Here is a 7,983-nt window from a genome sequence, read left to right as displayed (position 1 = left end):
ATAAACTATTATAAAGAACAAAATGACTGAACACACAAACATGATTTAATAGGACAGAGTCAACATGGATTGAGCCAAGGGAAATATGGCCTCACTAATTTGGTGCATTTCTTTGAAGTTATGAACCACGATTATACAGCACTGTGCAGCAAGTCTTCCGAGTTCTCTCTTCAATAATTCAGTGAATCTGCACTTGCTATCTGCCTGGGCTGTTGCAGCAAGGATCACAATGACACCTGCATGGCCAACAGCATCAGATGTCACCTAATCTATTGGCCCCTGGGGGATCTGACTGCAAGTAAAGGTCACACACCATGGGCCAATAGATCAGATTCTGCTGGCCCGTGTACGTGTTGTCAGTGTGAGCTAAAGTTGCCTAATTCCGTGGTAAAACCATGGAATTGGGCTATTTTCCACTCCTCCCCACGGCTTTTTCTGAATGCCCACGGGTTGCGAATTTTGGGCTATTTTTGCCTCGCTTGGGTAATTGTTAATCGCCACAGCCAGCGAGTTGGCTGCTCCTTTACAGATGGCCTTCCTATTGGTCCTAATTGGACCAATAGGAGGTGAAATCTATCTGGCCCTGTTTAACTTGTAGTGGTGCGGCATGTTCTGCGTGCCTTTTTGTATCTTTCACGTGGTGGTCTCTGTGCCCCACCTGCTGCTTCTCACAGGTCTCTCTCTGTGCCCCCAACTGCAGCTCTGCTCCTCCATGTGGCCTGCCAGCTGGAGGAATCAAGAAGCAGGACAACAGATGGTGCTGGCTCTGGTGGCGGCTCCCCTCCTCCTGATCTGCTCTTAGAGACAGAGCAGATCATCAGGAGAGGGGGACCTGTGGCCACCACCAGAGAGGAGGACACAGCCAGGGAGAGGGATTTTGAGGTGATAGTATCTAAGGATCTGAAGGCGACGAAACAGTATGACAAGGCGGTGGCCGTAGCTAGAAGGTTGTCAGGCTGTATAGAGAGAGGTGTGACCAGAAGGTGTTAATGCCCCTGTATAAGGCGTTAGTGAGGCCCCACCTGGATTGTTCAGTTTTGGAGGCTGTATCTTGCTATGGATGTAAAAAGAATTGAAGCGGTGCAAAGAAAAGCTACAAAATGGTATGGGATTTGCATTACAAGAAGTATGAGACACTTGCTGACCTGAACATGGGTACCCTGGAGGAAAGGAGAAACAGGTGTGATATGATACATAAGTACATAAGTACATAAGTAGTGCCATACTGGGAAAGACCAAAGGTCCATCTAGCCCAGCATCCTGTCACCGACAGTGGCCAATCCAGGTCAAGGGCACCTGGCACGCTCCCCAAACGTAAAAACATTCCAGACAAGTTATACCTAAAATGCGGAATTTTTCCAAGTCCATTTAATAGCGGTCTATGGACTTGTCCTTTAGGAATCTATCTAACCCCTTTTTAAACTCCGTCAAGCTAACCGCCCGTACCACGTTCTCCGGCAACGAATTCCAGAGTCTAATTACACGTTGGGTGAAGAAAAATTTTCTCCGATTCGTTTTAAATTTACCACACTGTAGCTTCAACTCATGCCCTCTAGTCCTAGTATTTTTGGATAGCGTGAACAGTCGCTTCACATCCACCCGATCCATTCCACTCATTATTTTATACACTTCTATCATATCTCCCCTCAGCCGTCTCTTCTCCAAGCTGAAAAGCCCTAGCCTTCTCAGCTTCTCTTCATAGGAAAGTCGTCCCATCCCCACTATCATTTTCGTCGCCCTTCGCTGTACCTTTTCCAATTCTACTATATCTTTTTGAGATACGGAGACCAGTACTGAACACAATACTCCAGGTGCGGTTGCACCATGGAGCGATACAACGGCATTATAACATCCGCACACCTGGACTCCATACCCTTCCTAATAACACCCAACATTCTATTCGCTTTCCTAGCCGCAGCAGCACACTGAGCAGAAGGTTTCAGCGTATCATCGACGACGACACCCAGATCCCTTTCTTGATCCGTAACTCCTAACGCGGAACCTTGCAAGACGTAGCTATAATTCGGGTTCCTCTTACCCACATGCATCACTTTGCACTTGTCAACATTGAACTTCATCTGCCACTTGCACGCCCATTCTCCCAGTCTCGCAAGGTCCTCCTGTAATCGTTCACATTCCTCCTGCGACTTGACGACCCTGAATAATTTTGTGTCATCGGCGAATTTAATTACCTCACTAGTTATTCCCATCTCTAGGTCATTTATAAATACATTAAAAAGCAACGGACCCAGCACAGACCCCTGCGGACCCCACTAACTACCCTCCTCCACTGAGAATACTGGCCACGCAATCCTACTCTCTGCTTCCTATCTTTCAACCAGTTCTTAATCCATAATAATACCCTACCTCCGATTCCATGACTCTGCAATTTCTTCAGGAGTCTTTCGTGCGGCACTTTGTCAAACGCCTTCTGAAATCCAGATATACAATATCAACCGGCTCCCCATTGTCCACATGTTTGCTTACCCCCTCAAAAAAATGTATTAGATTGGTGAGGCAAGACTTCCCTTCACTAAATCCGTGCTGACTTTGTCTCATCAGTCCATGTTTTTGTATATGCTCTGCAATTTTATTCTTAATAATAGCCTCCACCATCTTGCCCGGCACCGACGTCAGACTCACCGGTCTATAATTTCCCGGATCTCCTCTGGAACCCTTCTTAAAAATCGGAGTAACATTGGCTACCCTCCAGTCTTCCGGTACTACACTCGATTTTAGGGACAGATTGCATATTTCTAACAGTAGCTCCGCAAGTTCATTTTTTAGTTCTATTAATACTCTGGGATGAATACCATCAGGTCCCGGTGATTTACTACTCTTCAGCTTGCTGAACTGACCCATTACATCCTCCAAGGTTACAGAGAATTTGTTTAGTTTCTCCGACTCCCCCGCTTCAAATATTCTTTCCGGCACCGGTGTCCCCCCCAAATCCTCCTCGGTGAAGACCGAAGCAAAGAATTCATTTAATTTCTCCGCTACGGCTTTGTCCTCCTTGATCGCCCCTTTAACACCATTTTCGTCCAGCGGCCCAACCGACTCTTTGGCCGGTTTCCTGCTTTTAATGTATCTAAAAAATTTTTACTATGTATTTTTGCTTCCAACGCTAATTTCTTCTCAAAGTCCTTTTTTGCCCTCCTTATCTCCGCTTTGCATTTGGCTTGGCATTCCTTATGATCTATCCTGTTACTTTCAGTTGGTTCTCTTCTCCACTTTCTGAAGGATTGTTTTTTGGCTCTAATGATTTCCTTTATCTTACTGTTTAGCCACGCCGGCTGACGTTTAGTCTTTTTTCCCTTTTTTCTAATACGTGGAATATATTTGTCCTGAACCTCCAGGATGGTGTTTTTAAACAGCATCCACGCCTGATGCAAGTTTTTTACTCTGCGAGCTGCTCCTTTCAGTCTTTTTTTCACCATTTTTCTCATTTTGTCATAATCACCTTTTCTATAGTTAAACGCTAGCGTACTTGATTTCCTAGTTTCACTTCCTTCAATGCCAATATCAAAACCGATCATATTATGATCACTGTTATCAAGCGGCCCTCGTATCGTTACCCCCTGCACTAGATCATGAGCACCACTAAGGACTAAGTCTAGTATTTTTCCTTCTCTTGTCGGCTCCTGAACTAGCTGTTCCATGAAGCTGTCCTTGATTTCATCAAGAAATCTTATGTCCCTTGCGTGTACAGATGTTACATTAACCCAGTCTATATGCGGGTAATTGAAATCCCCCATTATTATTGTGTTGCCCAGTTTGTTTGCGTCCCTGATTTCCTTTAACATTTCCGCATCCGTCTGTTCGTCCTGGCCAGGCGGACGGTAGTACACTCCTATCACTATCCTTTTCCCCTTTGCACATGGAATTTCAATCCACAGTGATTCCAAGGAGTGTTTTGTTTCCTGCAGAATTTTCAATCTATTTGATTCAAGGCTCTCGTTAATATACAATGCTACCCCTCCACCAATCCGATTCACCCTATCACTATGATATAATTTGTACCCCGGTATGACAGTGTCCCACTGGTTATCCTCCTTCCAATCTTCCGGTACCACGCTCGATTTTAATATATTTGAAAGGTATTAATCCGCAAACGAACCTTTTCTGGAGATGGGAAGGCGGTAGAACTAGAGGACATGAAATGAGATTGAAGGGGGGCAAACTCAAGAAAAATGTCAGGAAGTATTTTTTCACGGAGAGAGTGGTGGCTACATGGAATGCCCTCCCGCGGGAGGTGGTGGAGATGAAAATGGTAACGGAATTCAAATATGCGTGGGATAAACATAAAGGAATCCTGTTCAGAAGGAATGGATCCTCAGAAGCTTAGCGGAGATTAGGTGGCAGAGCTGATGGTGGGAGGCGGGGCTAGTGGGTGGGAGGCGGGGCTAGTGCTGTGCAGACTTCTACGGTCTGTGCCCTGAAAATGGCAGATACAAATCAAAGTCAGATATACACATAAAGTAGCACATATGAGTTTATCTTGTTGGGGCAACTAAATGGACCGTGGAGGTCTTTCTCTGCCATCATCTACTATGTTCATAGTAACATAGGCCTGGTTGAAGAGCCAAGCTTTCACCTGCTTCCTGAAGTAGAGATAGTCTTGTGTTAAGGGATGCCTTTCAGGGAGAACATTCCAGTGTGGGGGCTACTCATAATGATGCTGCAGATTATGGTGCTGATTGTGCTAATTATGCTGATTCTGTTTATGATGATTCTGGTTCTCATTAATATTGACCATCAATATTTATATTAATATTGTGCTATATTTGGGCTGCAAAAATTTCGCTATCTGGCAACACTGCCCTGCTGCATCAGCCCGAGCAGAGGGCAACTAAGAGCTGCGCTGAATTATTGAAGGGAGGAGGACATCTTGGAAGACCCTAAGTAGATAGTAGATCACTATGAGGCACTTACACTCCTACGTTGTAGTAGTACGTGAACACCGCAGGAAATACTTCCATCTCCGCAGGATTCCTACAAACTCCGTGTTTCCGTACAGCTCTCTACTTCTCTAAGTTCTGTCTTTGAGATCGCGCGCATCGCGCCCGCGACAGGCCCCGCAGTTTTCCTTCGGGGTCCCGCCCTTCTCTGACGCAACTCTTTCAAATCTCCAGCGTCCCGCCTCTGACGCAACTTCCTGTTTCCGAGAAGGCGGGACGTATCCGAGGGAGAGAGAGAGACGCTGCATCAGAGGGGACGGACGGTGTACTGGAGAAGGAAAGTTGTAGGACTGATGGTGGGCGATCTCAGGTATGAGTTTGACGGTAGGATGCGGAAGAGGGGCCGGACTGCGGATAAGGAGGAGAGGGGGAGATATGTTGGACCGGGGATAGATGGCGAGATTGCAGACGGGGCGGCAAGACTGGTCCCCCGAATACGTGTAGAACGGGGTGTTCGGCGCATGAGAGTGTGAGGGCAGTCGAATGCGTGTGACTTGGTAGCTCCTGCGGTGATATGCATGCCACTGATTCCTTGTTATTAACACACCGTGCCGCTTTATATATGTTCTAGTCGGACCTGTAATTGTTGGAGAATACACGAGGGGGAGTTGATAACATAAAGTGAATTTTTTTTGGTTTGGATGCTAGATTTTACATTCACCTTATTTATCAATTTCCCTCTCCTATTTCTGTTTCATTCAGGTGAATGCATTGATTTAATTGGAGTCTGATGTTAGTTGGGCATCCTGTCTGTGACTTATTGTCTGCCAGCATGTGCTCCGCATTAATTCTGGGATGAATCGGATACTGTCTGCATCCTAATCATGTCATACGCTAAATGTTCCGGAAAGCTGTTTTCTGCATTTGCTTTGAGGTGTTTACCCCTGCATTTTATAGTTCTTTATTTTCTATGCAAAACTGATTCAGCTTACCTCCCTTATTTCATCTTTTGGATTACTTCCAGTTTGACACATTTTTAAGATTATAAGGGTAATACATTTGATATAACACGTTTCTGTGAGGTGCATGCACTATAAGAACCAATACTTTATCTATCCCTAGTGGGCTCACAATCTAAGTATTTTTGTACTTGAGGGAAGTGGCTTGCCCAAGATGACAAGGATTTGAACCCAGGTTCTCAGCATATTACACTAATCATTAGGCTACTTCATAGATTGGATATATTAAGCATTTTCTTTTTTTCTGGACACAAAGGGGGCAATTGTACAAGTGGACATCTTCATTTAGGCATCCTGTTGCCATTGTAGTATAGGCTATTCCTGCACAGCATCTGGGCACCCAGATTCCGTAATAGAATCCTAGCATAACCTGGTATCGGCCCCTTACATTTGCGTGCCCGCAGTTGCACCAGCCATAGACCTGGTATAACTGCGGTCTTGTAAATGCAGCAGAGACACGTATAATTTTACAGCAGTTTGCAGTTTGTAAGTTAGGGACCAGATTTTGTAAATGGTGCCCAAATTTGGGTGCTGATAAAAATGAGCACTATACTATAAATGGTGCTCTGAGTTGGGTGCCATTTATAGAATGGCATCGGGATCTGTGCCCAATTTTGGGCACAAAGGTTTACACCAACGGAAACCTGGTGTAAATCTGTGTGCCTAAATTAGGCAGGGATCACCTGAATTTTATATTGCATGCATTTTTAGTGAACATCCCTTACCCTCCTATTCCCCTCCCATGGCAGTGTCCCCTTTTCAGTTGCACACTAAAAAATGTACATGTGTATCTTTATAAAATACTGTCTAGCAAGATGTGTGTGTAAATTCAAATTGTTGCCAGTTATTAGTGCCAAATTATTGGCGCTAATTGGCTTGTTCAGTTACATTGTGTGCACAGATTAGGTGCATGTCCATATTTGTATGCACAATTTTGAGCGCAATTTATAGAATTTGGGGGTTGATGTGTAAGTGGATGCCTGTCCATGCTGCTACTACTACTACTTATCATTTCTATAGCGCTACTAGACGTACGCAGCGCTGTACACTTGAACATGAAGAGACAGTCCCTGCTCGACAGAGCTTACAATCTAATTAGGACGGACAAACGAGATAAGGGAATTAAAGTGAGGATGATGGAAAAGTCATTACTAAGCTGCCTTTGGCTGCAAGATCTCAATCTGGGGCATTCTGTTTTTCTTGTTTGATTCTGGCGGCAACTTGCCGATTTAATGTGCTCACTGTATCTTTTATGCTTTGTATGACGTTTGGAAAATAAAAAATAAAGTGAGGAAGATAAAATAAGGGTTCTGAACATATGTAAACTATGCCCTCTTGTAGTAACATGCCAATTATGCACACTGTTACAGAAGATAACTTAGGCCCCCTGTTGGCACTTTTATGTGTAAGTGTGCACTTAATGCTAGTATTCTGTACATTAATGCGGGCGTCTCAGTTGTAGAACCCCCCCCCCCCTTAGTGGGGAAAGGGAAAACCCTTTAGTGCATCTGTTTTGTAGCTGTTGGTATTATTATATAGCATGGGGTTCTCATAGGGATCAGCACAATAGACTTTTCCTTGATTTACTTCAAATTCAGATTGATGGGGAATTGTGAAGTAGGAAGAACCTTTTGTAATTTTAAGTGTGTATCTTCTTTTTTTAAAGGTAAAGCTTTATTGATTTATATGAAATCCCCCCCCTCCACCCTCACTCATGTTTGGGTAGCATGTCTGGCTGCTAGAGAATGACATGGGGACAAAGTTTGTCCCTGTTGGCTCTGTCCTCATTTGCATAAGCCTTGAACACTTGTGATTTTATATTTAAATCTTTTTATTAAAAAATATAAAAACACTATTTTGTACAACTGTTTATTAATCACAAATAGAAAACAAGAATAACACCAAGCAACTATAATAACTCTCCCCCCCCCACCCAACCCCCAACAATAATTGATTTCTACTACCCCAAGGAACCCTAATCCACCTTGTTAAAATGTCCAGGGGTACAAAATACAATCTGCTCTTTAGGCCCTACCAGGAGAGAAATAAGCCCTGTGTGAAGCACT

General features: G+C 44.2%; 1 protein-coding gene across 7 annotated transcripts in view; it reads left to right on the top strand.

Moving 5' to 3' along the window:
• The first annotated feature begins 5,198 nt into the window (after positions 1-5,198).
• The window catches only part of APBB2 (amyloid beta precursor protein binding family B member 2), a 664,454-nt gene continuing 661,669 nt past the window's right edge, over positions 5,199-7,983 (top strand). For 6 of the 7 annotated variants that reach the window (XM_030191336.1, XM_030191335.1, XM_030191332.1 and 3 more), the window contains exon 1: positions 5,199-5,268. The gene's annotated coding sequence lies outside the window, so the exon portion shown is untranslated. Of the gene's footprint in view, positions 5,269-5,660; positions 5,833-7,983 lie in introns of all 7 variants that reach the window. The other variant, XM_030191330.1, reaches the window with a different exon arrangement.

This window comes from Microcaecilia unicolor, chromosome 2 (genome assembly GCF_901765095.1).
Source record: "Microcaecilia unicolor chromosome 2, aMicUni1.1, whole genome shotgun sequence".
Taxonomy (NCBI): domain Eukaryota; kingdom Metazoa; phylum Chordata; class Amphibia; order Gymnophiona; family Siphonopidae; genus Microcaecilia; species Microcaecilia unicolor.
This window is presented reverse-complemented; position numbering and strand designations above follow the sequence as displayed.